Source organism: Orussus abietinus, unplaced genomic scaffold (genome assembly GCF_000612105.2).
Source record: "Orussus abietinus isolate OABI.00-Male unplaced genomic scaffold, Oabi_2.0 scaffold265, whole genome shotgun sequence".
In the NCBI taxonomy this organism is placed as follows: Eukaryota; Metazoa; Arthropoda; class Insecta; order Hymenoptera; family Orussidae; genus Orussus; species Orussus abietinus.
The window spans coordinates 29,916-51,321 of NW_019394418.1; positions in this window are offsets into that span (position 1 = coordinate 29,916).

Below are 21,406 nucleotides of genomic sequence, written 5' to 3' on the forward strand. Positions count from 1 at the left end.
TTGTAGCACGCGGGTGCAAGTGTCATTTGCGTGTACGCGAGTGCTGCTCTCGTATCTCGCGCGTGATTGCTTCGCGATGCATGGGCGGCGACATGAAACGTTCGCATTGCCTAATGGATGGCCTCACGCGAGCCCTCGGAATAATTATTAATCTGGACTATCAATTTATCTTGCCTGCGAAGAAAAAAAGAAAAAACATTACAGATACGCTCCGGTGAAACCCGAAGGCGAGAATTCCGATAAACGAGGTGGAAACGAAAACGAAATGACCGAAACCCGATCTTATATTAATTACACATTTAAAGTTTTCTTTTTATATCGAAGAGCCTCGCAATTTAGACGATATCCCGCAGTATAGAGTATATGGTTGGAGTTCAAGAAATATTCAGATGCGTTGATTATCTATCGCAGCTTCTCCTTTTTTCCTCCGTATTGTCGCTTCTACTTTAAATGTATCTAACGCGTGTTTTTTTAATGCACGTAAAACCAATATTTGGGACATACGGGTATATTGTACATTTACACATATACCCTGGGTTTAACAAAATTCGGAATTTACATAGAGCTACTTTTTCTTGACAATGGAGTCGCAAAGTCCTGTACTATTTTTATCTTTGCGGTGCATGGTTTGCCTGCAATAATTAATTGAAAAAGAGCCGATCAAGGGTGTTGGGTAGTTGAATGCGTATCAACTGTACTTAGTTGTTTATGGCGTAGGAGAAAGGCAATTTACGATTGTGCTCTCCGATTTGCGTTCCACTAATTGACGCGCCTGATCACCGTTTTTTAATTATTCTTATAAAAAGAAAAACGAATATTAGGGTAATATTAGCCCAGATTATGCTATTATGATTGCAGGTAAACTGTGCACCGTAGATCAAACTTAGTGAAGAGCTCCATTTTTTTAACAAGAATTTCGTTACACCCTTTACAGCAAATTCATATGATGTACTGATTGCTGTAGCCCGCTCTGCAGCAGACACATTAAGGTGAAGTGAAAGAACCCCCTTCAAATCAGTCGATTTGAATACAACACTTTTTTAAGGGTATTAGACCAAACTGTCCGAAACTGACACATCACTCCTGATCATCTAAGAATTGTCCTGACACATTCAAATTTGGATTTTTGGAAAAAATTTGTTAACTGGGCCCAGACCAGAACCAAAATGGCGTCGAGGTCTCATATTTCGATCAATATACAATTATCGAAGGCCCTGATATGAGAAACTATAGGGTCAGGACAATTTTACGACAATTTAGAACACTCTGGTAATCGATAAACTCGCATTTGAACGGGATAAAGGCAAAAAAAAGTGTTGTATGCGCTTTTATGCTAAAACGATGGGAATAAGAGGTCTCGGAGTGAAAGTTTAATTGACCTGGAAATCACAGATGGCGCAGGGTGTCCCTCTACAGTCAATTAGGCCTCCAGAAAGCATGAATCCAGAGGATTTCTGGAGTTTTACTTCGATTTCTTGATATTTATTGTAGGAAAACGACAGGTGGAGTATGCCATTTGGTACAATATCCAATATAATTCGAGAGCTGTCAATATAAAAATCAACGTCAGCAACGTAGGCATTTAGAAAAATCTTCTTTATCGACGTCGATCAAGTTCCTCGACGTGTTTTACTTCATCTTAAATCGAGCGGAAACGATCAATGAAAATCTATCAGTGGAATTAAATAAACGTGAAAATCCCCGTGGGTTGCAGTGAGAAACATCGTAGGGTCAACTTCTGGAAGCTGTCGGCCCTGGGGAATATTTTGTCCTGAATAATGTAGCTACATTATCCCGCGTCGAGCATTGTTGAGCGTCGCCGCCTATGCTTGGTACACGCTCGGCGTACACGCGCAATCTTCCGCGTGTGCACCCACACCTTTACCGTAGGGCAAGTTCGCCGCATTCGCACACTCTGCAATCGGTATCACGCTACGTTTATACGAGGCTCTTTTTTTTCCGTTCTTTTTGCGTACTTCGCGGCACCGCGGAGAGAGAAGGAGAGAAAGAGAGAGAAGGAGAGAAAGAGAGAGAAGGACCGAGGCGGGTGAACGAGAGCGCCGTGGCACTTAACCGCGACAGTACGCGCGACATACTCACGCAGTTGCAGCGAATTTTATGCGAATCGGCACCGTTATTCGCTTTATATCACTTCCAAATAGTTTCCTGATAATCCGGACGTTAAACCCGGCAGAAATGCGGAAGCGTCCTCGAAGGAAGGGCACCCTGTGGTTTTACTTGAGAAATGTGGGGCGTTGAGTTGATCGTTTCTTTTTTCTTTTCTTTTTTCTTTTATAGACCGAACTTCGGGGAGGTGGAATGGAGGAATGGAGTTCAATGATCGTTGAATGATTCAGTTTTTGGTGGGATTAGGGAGACGCTGAAGTTTGTATTTAGTGGATTAATTGTAATTACGCGAAGCGTGCTGAGGGAAGGAGTTTAAAGATGGCGGATGCGCGCCGGAGTGATCGAGACGCCACCACGTGAGGATGCGAGATGCGACGTGTGTCGGTAATACGTTGTTTCGTTGTTTCTTCCAGTATTTTGTGTCGCGAGTGTTGCTGCAATCAGCTCGTCGGAATGATGTGGAAATGTGGTTTTGTTGTTGCTTCCAGTGGAAATATTCTTCCGCGGGGGAATGTCTTTGTGGAATGCGACGGGATCGGTGAGAAAAATTCAAAGGTGGTGGCACGCGTTGTTGGTTGAAGCGTCGCTACGGGTAATAATTATTAAAGATAGAACATACTTAGGGATACTTAGCTTTTACCATAATCCAGCTTCATTCGAAGCGTATTTTAAAAAATGGTTTCTACCGCGTTTCGAGTGAACGCATTGCTAAGGAATATAATTATTCGGAATAATGCGTCGCGATATCGCGGAGAACTTGAAAAATGGCAGCCGGTCGGGATGTCGCCGCATGAGCATTAATTTGGGTTCTAATGGCTAAACATATGATACATATCCCCTAATATCAAAATCTAACTCTATCCTTGCACCTCTTGCTACATCCAGTGCTATTGTACTACATGAATTACTATTGATAACCAAAAATAACGCGACAAGTTCGCAAGAAAGATTTATAGATGGCAGATGCGCGCGTAGATAGTCAGAATGATACTATATTATTGTGGCAATAGGTACATACTGGAGATGAAATGCATATTCTATAGTACATAATTAATCTTTATTAATATTCAATCCCATCTTTACGCCTTGTTATACCCAGGGCGAGTTTTTTTCCCTGATATGTGATTACTAAAAATCGTTGTAAAATTTTCAAGATGGCGGAAGCCACGCGCCCGCGGGATGCGCGCGCAGTCGACCGGGTAGCGAATCGTCGCACGTATTTACCAGTCGTTATGTCTTTCTTTCAATCGGTTTCTTCGCTATTTTACTCGGTTACGTCGCGGTACTGGGTTGGATCGAGAGAGTAGAGATTAAAGTTCCATTTTTGCCGAGCTCAGTCCGCAGACCGCCGGACTGGAAATGATCGACGCTCGTTCGGTTTCCGTAGAACGGCAATAGAAGCGCTTAGTTCCACTTTAAATCATAAAAAAGGACTAATATTTCGCGACGGCCGCAAATTGTTTTAGCGCCTACAAACGCGTGTTAAATTTCGTCGAATCGAAAGCCGAAACGGCACGTGCTCCTGCGAAAAGACTTGTATCCCATTGCAAATGCTCGTCAATGCCTATAAATGAGGTTTAACGACCACTGAGAAACGATTGTCCCCACTAAAGACTTAAAAATATTGATTTTAAAAGTCCCTCACTTATTAATTAAAGTAAATAATAAAAATAAAATCACCCAAATTTATGTTGATCGATAATCAAGTGCTCAATGATCGATCTCGTGTTAGCATTTTGATATCAGATTTAAAGACTGTCCTTATATAAATAAAATCATTGATATTAACGTTAACGTGACACGTAACGTTTAATATCTCTTTTAAGGTGAAGTGAAACACGTCGAGGAACTTGATCGACGTCGATAAAGAAGATTTTTCTAAACGCCTACGTTGCCAACGTTCGCTTTTATATTGACAGCTGGGTCGAATTATATTGGGTATTGTACCAAATGGCATACTCCACCTGTCGTTTTCGTACGATAATTATAAAGAAATCGAATTACCATCGCTCTAGCATAGAAGCGCATACAATACTTTTTTTGCCTTTATCCCGTTCAAATGCGAGTTTATCGATTACCAGAGTCTTCTAAATTGTCGTAAAATTGTCCTGACCCTTTCGATTCTCATATCAGAGCCTTCGATAATAGTATATTGATCAAAATATAAGAGCTCGACGCCATTTTAGTTCTGGTCTGGATTGAGTTAAAAATTTTTTTTGAAAAATCCACATTTTGAATGTGTCAGGACAATTTATACATGATCAGGAGTGACGTGTCAAAGTTTCGGACAGTTTGGTCCAATACCCTTAAAAAAAAAGTGTTGTATTCGTATCGACTGATTTGAAGGGTGTTTCACTTCACCTTAATTGTTCGAAAATGATAGATCAACTTTATCTTGTATCATTAACGGGTGAATTGAAGTGAAATTTGTTATGGTATTAAATTTATTGATTTTATGTTCGATGCGAGTGCACGTGTTTATTCTACACGAATGGCAAGGTAGAAATTACTTTCTACGCGGTTCAGGGTCGGACGATTCGCTGGCGGTGGTGCGAATTGTTGGGGGTGAACACGGGATTTACTGACCGTGAGAAAAGCATTAGAAGGCTTGCATACGTATCTTCCGGGCGGTACGAGGAGGAATTCCTGCAAGTGGAGTAATTTGTTGCCGAAGGTAACGCAACGGTCAGGTGCAAAAACCCAACCGCGAAACCGGATAGACCTACCGCGGTTGGTAACGACCGCTGCCTTCTTCCGTCTCGTGATAACGGGTCCCCGACGTCCTGCGGGAACGACTGGGGACAATAGTTCTTGTCCCTAATATTGGAGAATAGTATGAATTCTTGCCAGCCACCGAAGAAGCCGAAGAAACCTCTCGTTCCGATGTAACGATATCTTGGACCTCGAGACAAATCACGATGCCAGAAAATTGCGTTCATTGCGAGGAATGCTTTTACTACTTTTAAGAGAGGTCCGCGCCAGAAACGAGGGAACCTCCTTCCGCTACGTTACATAAGAAGCCAATTTCGATTTCAGCAAAAAAAGATAGGAGACGGTAAATTGTGCCCACTCTGGGCAGGGATAAACTCAACTCTCCATTAGAAGGCGTAGTTGAAGGGAGGAAAGTAACCTCTTTTTCTTTCCTTCAGTCGATTCGAATACAACACTTTTTTAAGGGTATTAGACCAAACTGTCCGAAACCTTGACACATCACTCCTGATCATCTAAGAATTGTCCTAACACATTAAAAATTTGGATTTTTGGAAAAAATTGTTTAACTTAGCCCAGGCCAGAACCAAAATGGCGTCGAGCTCTCATATTTCGATCAATATACAATTTTCGAAGGCTCTGATATGAGAAACAAAAGGGTCAAGACAATTTAGAACACTCTGGTAATCGACAAACTCGCATTTGAACGGGATAAAGGCAAAAAAAGTGTTGTATGCATTTCTATGCCAAAATGATGGGAATACGAGGTCTCGGAGTGAAAATTTAATTGACCTGGAAATCACAGCTGGCATAGGGTGTCCCTTTGCAGTCAATTAGGGCCCCAGAAAGTATGAATCCAGAGGATTTCTGGAGTTTTACTTCGATTTCTTGATATTTATTGTACGAAAACGACAGGTAGAGTATGCCATTTGGTACAATATCCAATATAATTCGATACAGCTGTCAATATAAAAATGAACGTGAACAACAACATTTAGAAAAATCTTCTTTATCGACGTCGATCAAGTTCCTCGACGTGTTTCACTTCACCTTAATCGCCACCCACCCACCCACCCACCCACCCACGGGGTCTCTTAAAACGAACTCTAAGAAATCAAGAAACCCAAGAAACTGTAAAAATCGCATTTACTTCAAACAGAGATAATCTCCATCATCCATTAGATATCTAAAGAAGGTCCTTCCGTTTTATTAAAACTCGCCCCAGGAAATCAGGAAGCCGAAAAGGCTAGAAAATAGCATCTACATTAAACGGGGATAAGTACTGCCATCCACGAGGTCTCCAAAAGAAGCGAAGTAACTTTCTTCCGTTTCGTCAAACCAAACCCGAGGACCTCGTGGAAACGAAGGAGTCCAGAAAATCCCACCTACGTCGAGGAGGGAAAAATCTTTTCGACCTCCAGGTGAGTTCCGCGAGAGGAACGAGAAGCGGCTTCTTCCGTCCCGCGATAACGGGCCCTCGGGACGCCGCGGAAGGAAGAAGAGAGACGCGCCTTATCAGCGGGCCATGAGTGCGAGAGAGACCCGCAGCCGCAGCGGCGAGACCGCCGCGGCTCCGACGCGGCGGAGTAGCGGTGGCACGGGATAGGAATGTCGACTGTTACCGGTCGAACGTCGAGCGTAATACGTAGTTATATACAGTGCCTACAGTACGTACCGAGGTGCTCGTTGCGATCGGGTCCGTTAAATCGACTCGACGGTTGTCGCCCTCTCGCAATTGTACGCGACGCGTTTAGCCCATACAAAAAACTCGTCGCGCTCTTTCGACTCGGGAGAGGAAAAATCGGATCTCTTGGGTGCCACGGAGATCGCGCGAGAGGCCTTGAGATACCTGTGCTCGCAGCAGCTCGCCGTCGTTCAACGACCGGTCCAGGTCGCGAAAGCTTTAGGACGGAACTATGTCGGTCGGGTGCGATTTTTTCCGCAGACTATTAATGTGAAGTGAAACGCATAGAAAATTTTCATCGACGTTGGTAAAAGGAACTCTAAATACTTACGCTGCCAAGTATCTTCTGTGTATCTGTATTCGTATCGAAAGCTTTTTCGAATGATATTAGGTATTGTACCAAATGGCATACTCCATATGTCGTTTCCGTACAATAATGACAAAGAAATCGAAGTAAAACTCCAGAAATCCCCTGGATTCGTGGTTTTTGATGCCCTAATTGACCGTAGGGCCCCATCTGTGATTTTAATGTCAACTAAATTTTTTCCCCGGGACCTCGCGTTACCTTCGTTTCAGCACAAAACTGCTAAGTGTTGAGTTATTTCGATGGGACTTTCAAACCTATGTCTTGCTCGGCTAAATTAACGTATGCCTTATCAAACGGCCCGCTTCTTCACGTCCTCGACATTTCAGTGCACTTTTTGGCTGATTATCCGGTGGAGTGATGTTTCGTTAGGTCAAGGTAGTTCTTCGATAAGTGCCATCCAAGCGTGAATACTTAACTATACTCTTGGCATGATTACTGGATCGTGCATAAAACTCTCTATCTAAGTAATGCGAATGATCTGAATACTTAATTCCGAATGAATGAGTGCACCCAAAAGGGAAATATAACTTAATAAGAGCACCTGATAACAGCCCATCAACGGGCGCATCTACTTTCTTTAAGACGCCCAAATAGTAAATCATCCGTTTAATACCGCCATTCGGTCAAGGTAGTGCCTCGACCGCGCATCAAAGTCTCCTCACCTGCAAGACCAACACCTGGAGCAGAGCATCGAAGCACCGATAGTTCCGCAACAGGTGCGCCTGCCATATTCGCAACCGCGGCCTTAAAGGTACGCATTCGTACCTTTAAGACCGCCATTCGGCCGGAATTGCATTATAACCCGTTCGTATTTCTTCTCCAGGGTCGTATCTCCCGCGAAGAGATACGACGTGAACCTTAGCGCACGTAAAGCCTAAAAAGGGAGGGCATCCTTAAGGTGCTCACTCTCTCCCGTCGATTTTCCTCAAGCTGTTCTTTACTCCGGAACAATCAGGCAGGGAATTTCTCGCGAAGCAGGAACCCGAAGGAGAGGGCGAGGCTTGGTAATGAGCAAAATCTGTCTTGGTGTTGGTCTTGTATTTAGTTATCACTAGCGAGGCTTCTGTCGAGGAAGGGAGATCGGGTATCAGGGTGGCGGTTCCTGGTTGACGCATCCTAGCGGTATTTTGGGCGAAGTATACAAAAAGTGTCTACTCCAAATTATTACAATTGTACCCAATTTCTCCTATCTTGGAATTGCATCCTTCCGCGTCCTTTTGTCCTGCGAGAAGCGTCGCGTTGCCAAGGCAACAGGGTGGTATTTCCTGGCTGGCGCATCCTAGCGGTATTTTGGGCAAAGTATACAAAAACAGTCTACTCCAAATTGTTACAATTGTACCTGATTTCCTCTATCTTGGAATTGCATCCTTCCGCGTTCTTTTTTTTCCGCGAGTAGCGTCGCGTTGCATGGCAACAGGGTGGCGGTTCCTGGCTAGCGCATCCTAGCGGTCAGTCCGACATAACTGCACTTGCTCCTGCACTTGCTCCTGCACTTGCTCGACTTTACGGCCGCATCCCCTCTGCAGACTTCGTCCCACGAAGGAGCGAATGCATCGGCCTGCAGATAGGCCTGCTTCGAATGGACTCGATTTCCGCCATTACGGTGCAGCGGACGGCATTTTGCGGAAACGAACTGTAGCCGGGATTGCAGAACCGGGGATGGTTTATTTAGAAACGGTGCACTGGGAGTCGTAATCTGGAAGAAATATGGCTAGAGAGATGAGTGGACTTAAGATTCAAGCATGACGTTCATTGGCCTTCAGAGAGGATCCACCGAGGGTAATTGAAATAAGTAGAAAAACATTTTCGAAGTGTATGTATTCCTGAGGATGGAAATGGGTTAGATCAATATTATTGATCTGAACGTTTTTCCTTTTCGATGTGCACGGATATTTTACTTATGTCGGCTTTTAGAGGCTTAGAAAGCTACCGATGAATATAGAATTCCGTTTATTGTCCTCATTTTTATTTTATCAGACATAAACGTAACAGTATTTGAATATATTTTATATTTAGGGGTTTGTAGATCTTTATTTGTACGGTATCTCAAATCCCTTTTCAGTTTCAAACTCCCTTCGGTGCTATTGCTACGCTTCAAATCTTCTTTTTGCTTTTAATCTCATTGTCAAAATAATTACATAAATACTCTTGTTTCGTATAAGAGCATTTGAACCGCCTTTAACAATCCATGCATGGGAAAAAAGGCATTTGCACTTTTAGCAAAGCACATCATTGCTGACAAAATTTCGCTCTTACAGAAATAATCACCCCAATGGGAAAAAACGTTTGCAATTATATCGAACGAGGGTGTTATTGCTAGAAAAGATAATATTTAAAAAGTACTCACATTAAAATGAAACAAAATGTTTTCTATATCTGTACGAAAAATATGACGAGAACACGTGGAGCTAATATTCCAGAAATATAAATATAATATTCTAAAGTGAATCTTTTGTAAATATTTCAAATATCTGATATTTACAAAATGTACGATATTCGTTATATACCTATATAGGGAATATAAGAGAAATATTTCCTGCTACTAGGGACTAGAAGAGCTCGCTGGTTTATTCCAGGTATTCCTGTTACATTACTTACATTAAAATGAAACAAAATGTTTTCTATATCTGTACGAAAAAAATGACGAGAACACGTGGAGCTAATATTCCAGAAATATAAATATAATATTCTAAAGTGAAAATCTTTTGAAAATATTTCAAATGTCTGATATTTACAAAATGTATGATATTCGTTATATATATATATAGGGAATATAAGAGAAATATATCCTGCTACTAGGGGCCAGAAGAGCTCTCTGGTTTATTCTAGGTATTCCTGTTGGAAAACCGATTTCCGGAAAATGGGCGAAGGTCGTCCTCGACGCACCTTCCATTCGCATACGAGGAGGCGCTCGAGTCGATAAACTTCCCGGCGGTCTTCAATGGGATATACGCGTAGTGCCGCCCGAGGAAAGGTTCTGGGCGCAGTCTCTTCGGTCTCTTCGAGCTCTTCAGCCTCTTCAGTACAGTTATAACTTCGGCGCGAGGTTGACGTCTCGCTTCTTCGCCGAGCCCGGCTCTCGAGAGAAGGCGGCGATGCTCGCATTCGTCGACGCGCCTCGGCGAGCCTCACACCCTCGTCGGCTTCCTCTTAAAAAGGAGCGAAAAGAAGAGAAGAAGATCAGAAAAGCTCCCTGAAAATCCTAAAAAGGAATCACCGAGTCGACTAGTCGACGATGACCTTGAAGTTGGTCCGATACTAAGCCCTGGACAGAGAAAATAAAAATAAGGATAAAAGGATACATGTTATTAAACAATACATGAAGGACAGAAATTAAAACCGTAAGCGGGGGAAGTTAGTAAAGTTTCGTGGGGTTTAAATTTTAAATCTTAAATTATAGACGCGATTATTTCTGAGGAATTTCGTGAGAGGTGCGAAGTTTGGAACTGATTTTACAGGAGTAACTTGAGGGTGATTTTATGCTCATGAGGGGTTAAAACAGTTTAACGTCAAATGATTCATGCGGTTCTTTTTTTAGGGGCATTGAAGATCGTTTCGAGGGAAGCTCGTAGATGATGGAAGAGGAGGCATTTTGAGGAGGGCCTTCAGTTTTACAGGAGATTTTCAAGGATTTCGACGTAGTTTTGCGGATATGTGGTTTTAATTTTGTAATAAATCCTCGATATGATTGTTCGTTACCGTAAAGGGTGAACGAAGGTTCGCATGGTGGGGATTTCACGACCGATGGAAGAGGAAATATCTTGGGGACGACTGCGAAATTGGGGGCAGGATTTTGAGGACGATTCGGGGATGATATGCAGTGGCTTTAGATAATGGAACGAGTTTGGTGATTGCATGACCATGGGGGAGAAGGAATGAAGAAGAACTCTTGGACTGAGGGTTGATAAAGACCGATCGATAGTTCGTGTTTGTTGTGACGCGTTAAAGCAATCGGAGCTCTTTCGATATTCGAGACAATGTTGTGCCTGAAGAAACGCAGGACCTACAGCTTTACGCAGGGTGCGTGCCAGGATCTGCCGAGGATCTCGAAGAAGAACAATCGATACGATGGCGGCATCGACATGGCCATCACGACGCTGCCCCGGAAGCATAGGTGAGTTTATGAATTTTTTTTAAATTAATCAAACGGATTTCGCAAATCCCAAATATACGTAACGTTAAGGCAAATCATTCGATTCATTTTCATGAACGAATTATTATTTTGAGAATTGGTGGTTCCCTCGCCAATTATTCATTAAAGTTAGGGTATTCTACTCGAGAATAACCGCGATTAAACGAGGTTTTTCAATGTTTGCTCTCGGAGAGGTATTAGGTTTTATAAGCATAATCATGGTTTTTTTTATTAAACATTTTTCCAAAAACTTGAATGACAATGTAACGATATTTTGTATAATCAGCTACCAATTTCCTTGCGAATACGGCTTAAATGAAAGAGCGAATAGGTTTCAATATTATTCAACACAGCTCCATGCACTTCTATTGAAAGGAAAATAAACTAAGAAAACTATGTTCATTCATTAACAAGTTCAAGTTCATGAACCCTCCGTACCCCAATATCTTGTTCAAGCCAGAAGAAACTGATATAACGTGACATTTGCGCATATTAACAATTTCTCTGTATTAGAATTTGTCTAAATTTGCATAAATGGGAATGTTTAGAAATATACAAGTTACGGAGTTCGATTGATTACAAAGGAGTGGTACCATAATGTGCTACATTAAGTATTGCTGGAAAAATCAAATAAGATATAAGAAATATCGATATACGGGATCGCGACATCAAAGTCACGTGACGTTATAAAGAGTTGAAGCAATTAAAAAAAATTGCATAGAAACCCATTACTCGTTAACATCGTTTACATCGTGGAATGAAACATTGAGCGATGGAAGATTTTTCCAATTTCTTAAGTCATCTCGAGCGGTAATTGCGAGGAGAAGTGTACCTCTTCACGCGAGTATATTCAACGCACTTACCGCGGCAACTTTGTACGTTCAATCGAGCCGTATCTCTTTCCCCTTCGTGGAGAAAAAGAAAAACAGCGAGGCTGGTCGAATCGCAGGAGAGGAGGGCCGCGGGAAAGGGAACCCGATCGCACCGCGGGCAACGATCGATCGTTCGATCGATCGATCGGCGAGGATCGATCCGCGAAACGAGACAATCCGCCGCGGCGAAGGACGCGTACGCAGCCGTAATGGCACCTACGGCGCGGTGCAAAACTACAGGGTAAAAGTAGTCCGATGTGGCCGGACAAGTGCCGGCACGTCGTTCGAGTAATTGCGGGTTAACCAGCCACTTCGGCTCGATTCTTCGGTTGCGCAACGAAAACAAGAAATAAGGGCCCGGGGAAGGTTGCCGAGGAAAGGAGCGAGAGGATGAAGTTAACGCCGATTCCCCTGGGTCCGGTTTTCTCTTGCACGATGCATCTTGACCTCATCGAATAGATTCTTTATTCATTTAGAGGAATATTTCAACCGATACGGGTTGTATTTCCTAGGGTTTAAGAAAGGAGGTGTTTAACCCTTTGGCTACTAAGAGCGTCTAAAGGCGTCCGACGTTTGGTCCAATATTGCCTGCACGGTTAGACGAATTTCGCCCGTATATCGAAATGGCTCCGTGTTCAAAGAGTTAATAGACGATTCCCCTGGGTCCGGTTTTCTCTTGCACGATGCATCTTGACCTCAACGAATAGATTCTTTATTCATTTATGCAACTATCCATCGATTGTTATCAGCGAACTTGATTTAGATACTTGATTTAAAAAGAAATAAGCAAGTGCCTAAAATTGAGAAACATATGATAATATATAATAGTACAACGAGAAATGAAGAGTTCAAAGGTATTAGAAGCTTGTAGGATAGATATCGGTTCCGATTGGTCGCATATGGTGATCTCGAATCATGGTATTCATCGAAAACATCGCAAGACCAAAAAATGAAAATCATAATATAACCCTTTTAGTGCCGAACAACGATGGCTCGTCGTTTAACAAGTGCTAACGACTTCGGCCGGCACTAACTAACAGGGTTAACATATATCGTCTAAGATGAAGTAAAGACAGTGACTCGATTTTAATTATATGAATACCTGTAATTACCGAGATATGATGATACCTTCCTTTAATTATGCTAAACGGTTATCGGATCCGTCCAGTTTTGATTTTGAGATGGTGCAATTGTACCGATCAACAGGATATAGGTACATATATCCAGATTAATTGTCCGTTTAGTTGAATGGAATTTCAATGGGAAGCGCGTCGAATATTTCTTTTAAACGAAATCGTCCGATACTAGTGAATTAGTTTAAATTCGCATGCCATGCATCCTGGTTTAGAATGCAAGGTTACGGCGGTGCCGATCGAGAGCGAGATGCGAAAAGAGAGGGAACGGAAATTTATACCAGTTTCGTAGCTTTCATCGGGACCCAGTTTAGCCGGCAAGTTCGTACGCCGCCCGCGAACTTGTACCGAGGTATTATGCATTACCTGCAGGAAATGTCAGTCATGTGCGATACGATGATTAGTTTTTATGCCCTTACTTTTATGCCCACGGTGCATGAGACCCCTATTTTCCGCTTTTAAAAGTCATCCTCCGCTTTTAATAGACGTACTTTACGTAACGCTTCCCTTTTATTCGCTAATCGTATCTCATCCTTGACACACGTAATCCCGAGACTCAACTCACATTTTTCTATACTGGGTTTTTATAACAGATTTTCCCTCAGAAATCACAGATAGAAACGTAACGGAGGGATTGGACATGAACATGAAGCTGTGAATCAGCGGTTAAGGTGAAGTGAAACCCCCTTCAAATCAGTCGATTCGAATACGACACTTTTTTTTAAGAGTATTAGACCAAACTGTCCGAAACTTTGACACGTCACTCCTTTTTTTTTTAAGAATTGTCCTGACACATTTAAATTTTGGATTTTTGGAAAAAATTTTTTAACTGAGCCCAGACCAGAACCAAAATGGCGTCGAGCTCTCATATTTCGATCAATATACAATTATCGAAGGCTCTGATATGAGAAACGAAAGGGTCAGAATAATTTTATGACAATTTAGAACACTATGGTAATCGATAAACTCGCATTTGAACGGGACAAAGAAGAAAAAAATGTTGTATGAGCTTCTATGCTATAACGATGGGAATACGAGGTCTCGAAGTGAAAATTTAATTGACCTGGAAATCACAGATGGCGCAGGGGGTCCCTCTGCAGTCAATTAGGGCCTCAGAAAACATGAATCCAGAGGATTTCTGGAGTTTTACTTCGATTTCTTGATATTTATTGTACGAAAACGACAGGTAGAGTGTGCCATTTGGTACAATACCCAATATAATTCGATACAGCTGTCAATATAAAATCGAACCTTGGCAACGTAGGGATTTTGAAAAATCTTTGTAGACGTCGATCTAGTTCCTCGAGCGGTTTCACTTCACCTTAAGGCCTTCTTGGATACTTTGACTAGTGGTAATTGTAAGGACTGCAAACGGTATTTCGGTGATGATCTATGCAAATTTACATACATTTTTACACACTTCGTAACTTAAGTTTCACGTAGAGAAACGTAAAATGAAAGGATTAGAAATTAGAAAATGTATAAATACGCCTAACATTGTACTCGTACATTTACCGTATTCGTGGATTTTTACTTGAATTCAACGTATTATATTACCATGTTCTATAATTTAACTCATATGCAATTTATCGTGACATCGGAATAACCAATAATTGAGCATGTCAATTCACGTGGACATTTTTATCAGTGTATCTTACAAGGAAGGTATCCTAGGTCGATCTTGCCGATTTGATTTCTTTAATAATATGTTATAGTAGATTAAAAACTAAGCGACATGTATTTCTTTTATCCGCCATTAAACACTTTAAAGGGGTGAAACCACCATCCAAAGTAAGGCCTGTGAAGGGTGGCTCACCCCTTAATTTTTTTTTTTTTCTTTAATTGAGAAAATTATATTTTTCATTTCTCGTTATGAGAAAGCTTTTCCAGGTGGATTGGTTAAAAAATATTATGTTCTTGTGGGTGAAACTTCCAAATCGCCCCTTGACATGCCTTACTTTGGATGGTGGTTTCACCCCCTTAAAGTGTTTAATGACAGATAAAAAAAAATACGTGTCACTTAGTTTTTAGTCTACTATAACATATTATAAAAGAAACTAAATCGGAGAGATCGACTTGGGAATACCTTCCTTGTTAGCAAGTAAAGTTGTCCCCCTGGACGTTACGGGGGAACATCCGAGTGAAGGAACAAATGACACACAATAAAAAATGGAAAATCGACATCTGATTTGAATATGACGTCGGTAATGTCTGCTTTATACTCGGGCAGGTAAGAGGATCACGAATACGCCGCGTTTTCTTCGCATACGTCAAGTTTCACCGGTCGACTTTGAACTGTCTCTCCAATTTGTTTAATTATCATGCATTGTTCGCCCGATGGCTCTCCCTGTTCTCAGGGGCCCGTTTCATCGCTATGGGAAGAGTAAATCGCACCTCGTTGATGTCCCCGAGGTGCAGGAGACACCGCCATCTGTCAGACGAGGAGATACGGCACGGGATACAGTTAGGAGGTCGAAAGTTTCCCTCGAAAGTCCGACCTAGGTTAAGAGGAAAGAAGAAGAATCAGAGGGAGAAATAATTCGAGATCACTCGCGCGCGAATAGCTTCGACGATTAATTCAACATAATCTGACGTATTAATCGCAATTTTGGGGAGAGAGAGAGAGCTCAATCATTTCATTCAATCCGTTTTGACATGTGATAATTGCACGGGAAACGACGGATTTACCTATTACGTATTACGCATAAAATATGTTAAATAGTGTCTAGATAAGGATTTAATTATATTCAATGTTGCGATAAACGCAATTTTGGAGCGAGAGCTCAATCATTTCATTCAATCCGTTTTGACATGTGATAATTGCACGGGAAACGACCGATTTACCTAGTACGTATTACGCATAAAATATGTTAAATAGTTTCTAGATAAGGATTTAATTATAATCGATATTGCGATAATCGCAATTTTGGAGCGAGAGCTCAATCATTTCATTCAATCCGTTTTGACATGTGATAGTTGCAGGGGAAATGACGTATTGGCTTATTACGTACTACGCATAAAATACGTTAAACAATACATAGTTAAGGATTTCTGTAAAAAAGAAAAATGTTGTTAAGAACTATACATCTTAGGCGATCGACGCGATGAATGTACATATTTTAATTACCATTTTATGAAGGACTTAGAGACGCGACGTTGGAATATTTTCGCGTCATGTCGGGGCATGCTTAACGAACCGAGATTTAATTAATACGACGAGATTTACAGTCACCTATGGGTGGGAAAATTCTATCCAAATCAGGATGCAATAAATTCCCAAGTTAAATTTATCTTTCGTGGTTTTCGTATAATATTCGTCGTTCGGACGGGATGAAATAAAAATTGTCCTGCAAACCGGAGTAGCCGTACCTCGCGAGGCTCTTTCCGAGGATCTCGTCCTACTTGGGTCCAGTTACTCGACCGAGACCAGTGGTTCATCTCGAAATTTTATTTCCCCGTATAAACACCGCGTCCGCGGTATTATTCCCGTGAACGATCTCGGTTTCTAGGCGAGGAACGCGGTTTGTACAAGAAAGCGAGGAAACTGGCGCGCAGATGTTTCCTTTTTAAATAATTTCCCCAGTTTCCTCGGTCCCGTGAACGATTTTCTCTTGGTGGGATTTCTTAGGGGGGAGTTTTTCGTCGTTTTGGTAAATAGTCAAGGAGGACGGAAAGTGGAGCGACGACGAATTATTCTGGCCTCTTTGGAGGAGATGGACGAGAGGAGGAGCGGAAAGACGATTCGGTTTCCGAGCGAGTCCCTCGCTTATGGCATTATCATTCAACGAGGATCCAGTTACTTGTTCCGGAAATAATTTTTTCGGTTCTGGTCCAAATTTTACCTCCGGGTAAACTCGCCTGGCCGTAGTAATGTAGTCGGATGCTCCGAAGTGGAGAGCGTGTATTTCAATTTTCAAGGTACTGTCAACCAGTGAACTGCTCCGAGATATTCCATCCATTCCGCTTTGTTTTTCTCGTTTTCATGAGTGGGAAAATAAAAGAAAAATATTTCCACCGAAACCAAGACTGCAAAAATATATTTCCGTCATTTTCTTCTCGGGAGTCTTCTCTCATTGGTATGAAATTAATTTAATAAACTTGTCAACCTGTTAACGTGTTTTGGATTACCGCATTCTTAAATCCATGTTACTCTTTGTGAGTTCCTCATTAAAGAAAGCCCATTAAAAGAAACGTTCAGTTATTAAATAATGACACTCGCGTGGAGTTTAAAAAAATGTATGCCTTCACATGTTGCAGGAGGAATTTCGGTTTTGAATAGAAAAAGGGATTTAAACAAAAATCAGTCATGCCGTTCCTCGACGTATAACAGCGCGTCGTGAAAAAAAGACAAAATGTGAATGATGAAGGGTTAATGTAAGGCGTCTTAAAAACGATACAGGATGCTCGGCGGGTCTTGAACGTTCTCCGTAGCGTAATTCTCGTTTAGGTGTAATTCCCTTGGCGGATTAATAGTCGCCCGGGACCGGATTTGCCGATCCAGAAATGCCGTCCGATAAGCCGAGGACTCGGAGAAAATCCCAGAAAGGATGCAAGCGAAACCGATCGCAGATTATTCAAGTTTGCTCAGGGGATAGATAAGGGAAACTGGTTCCGCAATTCCGTTTCTATGCACGCAATCCTCTCAAGGATAGCCGCGGGTAACTAGTACGCGTTGCTTGGACATTTCATATTGATGAACTGCCCACTTGTTCAATTAAAACGTACCGCGTGTCGACCGACGCCGTTCGGCGCCTTTTTATATTTTTCACCGAGACTCCTCGTGCAACGTCTTTTCTTTTTTCACTGCGTTTTTACAAGGCGTTCTTCCTATAACGCGTTTTCTTTTTCTCTTTTCACGGATTTAAAATTATACCGCAAAATTCGAGAGTCCAAATATTGGCGCCATTCGAGGAAAGTGACGGGGTTTCTTCGTTTTTTTTTTTTTTTTTTTTTTAAGCGAGAGACTGTTTTGGCATTCCGCAAATACGCCGCCTCGCGTTTCATTCGATTTCTAGGTGCAGTTTTCATGGGGGAAGCTACTCACGACGTGGGAGTGCTCGTCGACATACAAATCAGGGGATTCGAGCAGTTTCCAATCGTATCAATTATTCTGGCCGCGACTCTGCTGCGTTTCCGCCTGCGGACGCTTAACGAGGAGCTTTTCTTTCCTGGTTGACTAGCATGCTCCTAAGGCTCCAATCTCTACGTTCCGTGGAGGTATTATTGAAACAGAAGACCCAACAAATGTCGCTTAAAATACTATTCTTTAATCTAATTCTTTCCTGGTTGACTAGCATGCTCCTAAGACTCCAATCTCTACTTTCCGTGGAGGTATTATTGAAACAGAGGACCCAACAAATGTCGCTTAAAATATTTCTTTGTTGTTTCACTCACCTTTGAAAATACGGAAATTTCTTCTATGAATTCTTTTGCTCTACTTTGTACGATCACGGTTTATACATTTCTTAAGAATAATCCTGAAGCAAGAATCCTTACAAAATGGTAATTTGAATATTTTTATCAGCTCCGTTGCCGAGAGAGAAACTATTTGGGTGACTTACTTTAAACGTACGTTTTATCTCGAATTTTACATATAAATTATTTCCGTGCGCCTTTATTCTGTAGATTCGGTGAAAGTATTATTTCGTACTCTGGAGATAGAGAGAAGTAGATCCGGATTTTTCGAAAGTTTCAGAAAACTTTTACCACAAGATGGAATGAAAATCATACGGCAAAAAAAAATAATAACTCCATATTAGCGAAAGCTGGCCTTACTTCTATGGAGCGGTATTAAAGAAATGAACAGAGCAGCTTGTATCGCGAAACTTTGTATTATGAATTGAAAATGCGTAAATTATATGTAAGTGATTTTTCTCAAGTATTTAACTCTATCAGAACCGTGTATTGTTAGAATACCGTTGGAGGAAGAAATCGAACAAGTTGTACCTGGGAAATTTTTTTATTAATCATCACTAAACATGTGGAAGTTACTCGGAGGGTTTGTTTTAAATGCCTTTCATATAATAACTTATAAAAAGTGGAATCGAAATATGCGAAAACCTAGAGGTAGTCTTAACCTATTTAAGACTCGCCTGCAGGTGCATACTTTGTACGTAGCGGATGCAGCAGTTTCCGGTAGAATCAAAATGTTCTCACAGGTGTGTTTATGCAACTATACGGACTCGGAAGGTCGGAGGAAGTAATAATAAGAAAGACTGCGCGAAATTGAAAGTCTAGGCGGCATTTGGTTGCATGAACTTACGACAAAGGAGATGCGCGTCCTATCAAGCGGCAGATCATGCATAAGAAAAAAGAAATGGTAATTCGGAAGGCTAAAATTCGATAATGTGATGTAAATATGCTGTACAATTCGTAGTTAAATTCAACTGGAAATAATATTATTCGAACTCCTTCGCGAAAGGATGTCTATCGTCTCGTCTCAATCAGTAATTGTGGGACTTGGAAGGTCACAGGAAGTAATAAAAAAGGCTTTCCACGAGATTAAGAATCAGGGTGACGTGTCGTAATATGGCCTTACAGGTGTGCTTCCTTGAGGTAGGTCATACATGGAAAGAAAGAACGGTAATAACGTTTGGGTACATCCAATCATTTGGTAAAGCAAGATATGGCATATACTTACTCTCGGATATTTATTTGAAACAATGTAACTCGGAATTCTCCGCACGAGTGGATTTATTATTTTGTTGTTAATCATCAATTACCTCCCTGGAAAATGTCGAATCACGTTTTCATTAAACAGATTTATAATACTCGATATATAATTAATACGACGATGCGCAGGTATTACTGATTCTTGACCATGAAATCAACAATAAGTACCAGACTGAAATGAATTTTGTACATAAATATTCCATCACGGAGACTAACGTGAAGGAAAGAAGTGAAGTGCCATCTACAAGAGTCATTTTACAATGCAATAAAACGTACAATTTCCGTGTATTTAGCAGGAATGATACTTTTTTGACATTACCAACAGAAGGAAGAAATTGGTTTCATTTTTATCGAGTATACATCGAAAGGCGTGAATTAGACGATCTGGTTAGGTCGAGGTCGCGTTAATGAAACGTCGAATTATTCCAACGGATCGGGGATTTTATCTGTTGGGAACTGTTAGGATCACCCTCTGGTACAAGTAACAGTACATCCGCGTTATTATAATGCACCGAGGCTCGACCTCTTGCGCAAGCTCTCCGAGATCTCCGCACGCTCCCGCTAATTATTTATAATTGCAATTAACAACTCGCGTTTACGGTGGCCTCACCCTGAGAACGGCACTGTTCTCAGACAATTTGTCCGGGCTGACAAATGAAGCTGCAACTTTCAGAAGTCATATCTCCTTTTCGTCCCCTCCACGACATGTCTCCCTCATTCGGTCCCGTCTTGCGAGAGCGGCCCAGTTTTCACCATGGGCTTCCTCGCCGGATTTATCTCCCTCCTCGAGTTTCTCGCGAAAATGACAAGTTTATTTACGACCCGGCCAAGAGGATAAATCGTCGTTTAATGTGCTTTCTTCTTTATGACCGTCCTCGGTAATTAGAGGGGATGAATTGATCCCGACGAGGCAGAGAGGGAGTTTGTAATTTTTCTCTTTCAATTTTTTGCTTTTTTAGTACTTTTGGAGAAGATCGAGGTGTACTTTCGATATCATCTGGCTGGTCGGGAAATCCTGTCCCGAAAGCTTAATTCGAAGAAGTTCGATTTTTGAAGAAGAGTTCCTCAGCAACAACCGTATTATAAATGTAAATGAAAATTACGCGTGCTGGCACTTTATTTGATTTTATCGCTTTTCTTTTTAATCGAGGACTCGAAGGACCACGCTCAGAAAAAGTTCAGTTAAAGGATCGTAATGCCGGTTATTTTAACTAGAGTAGATTGTTAGACATCCCTTAATATTTTTCTAGTTATAAGCCTGAGATATTTCTGGTGAAAAATCTGGTCCGTGATACCCTTTCTGTTAAAAATAAACCAAAGAGAATTTATGTATAATTAAATAAGAATTCTCTGCCAGAAATTCATTTAGTGGTTTATGAATATTTAGTGCCTATTGTACGTACTTGGCGCGAAACTCCACCGAGTTTCATAATCTGATTCAAATAACCATATATTCAACCATACTTCGGTGATGAAAAGTTTCTAGTCGCTAATCAGACTTCTTCATTAACAATGACTTTTAACCCGATGCATCTAGTAACATTAAATGGAGCATTTTTTTTTGGGCGAATGAAAAGCGTATCATGAATCTCAAGGTGCGGAAAATTTATACTATAATTTATTATTATTATAAATTTATTTATGGAAAAATGAAAACAATCTTATATATGATTTCCCTTTAATTATTTTACTTTCGAGGGTAAGTAATGG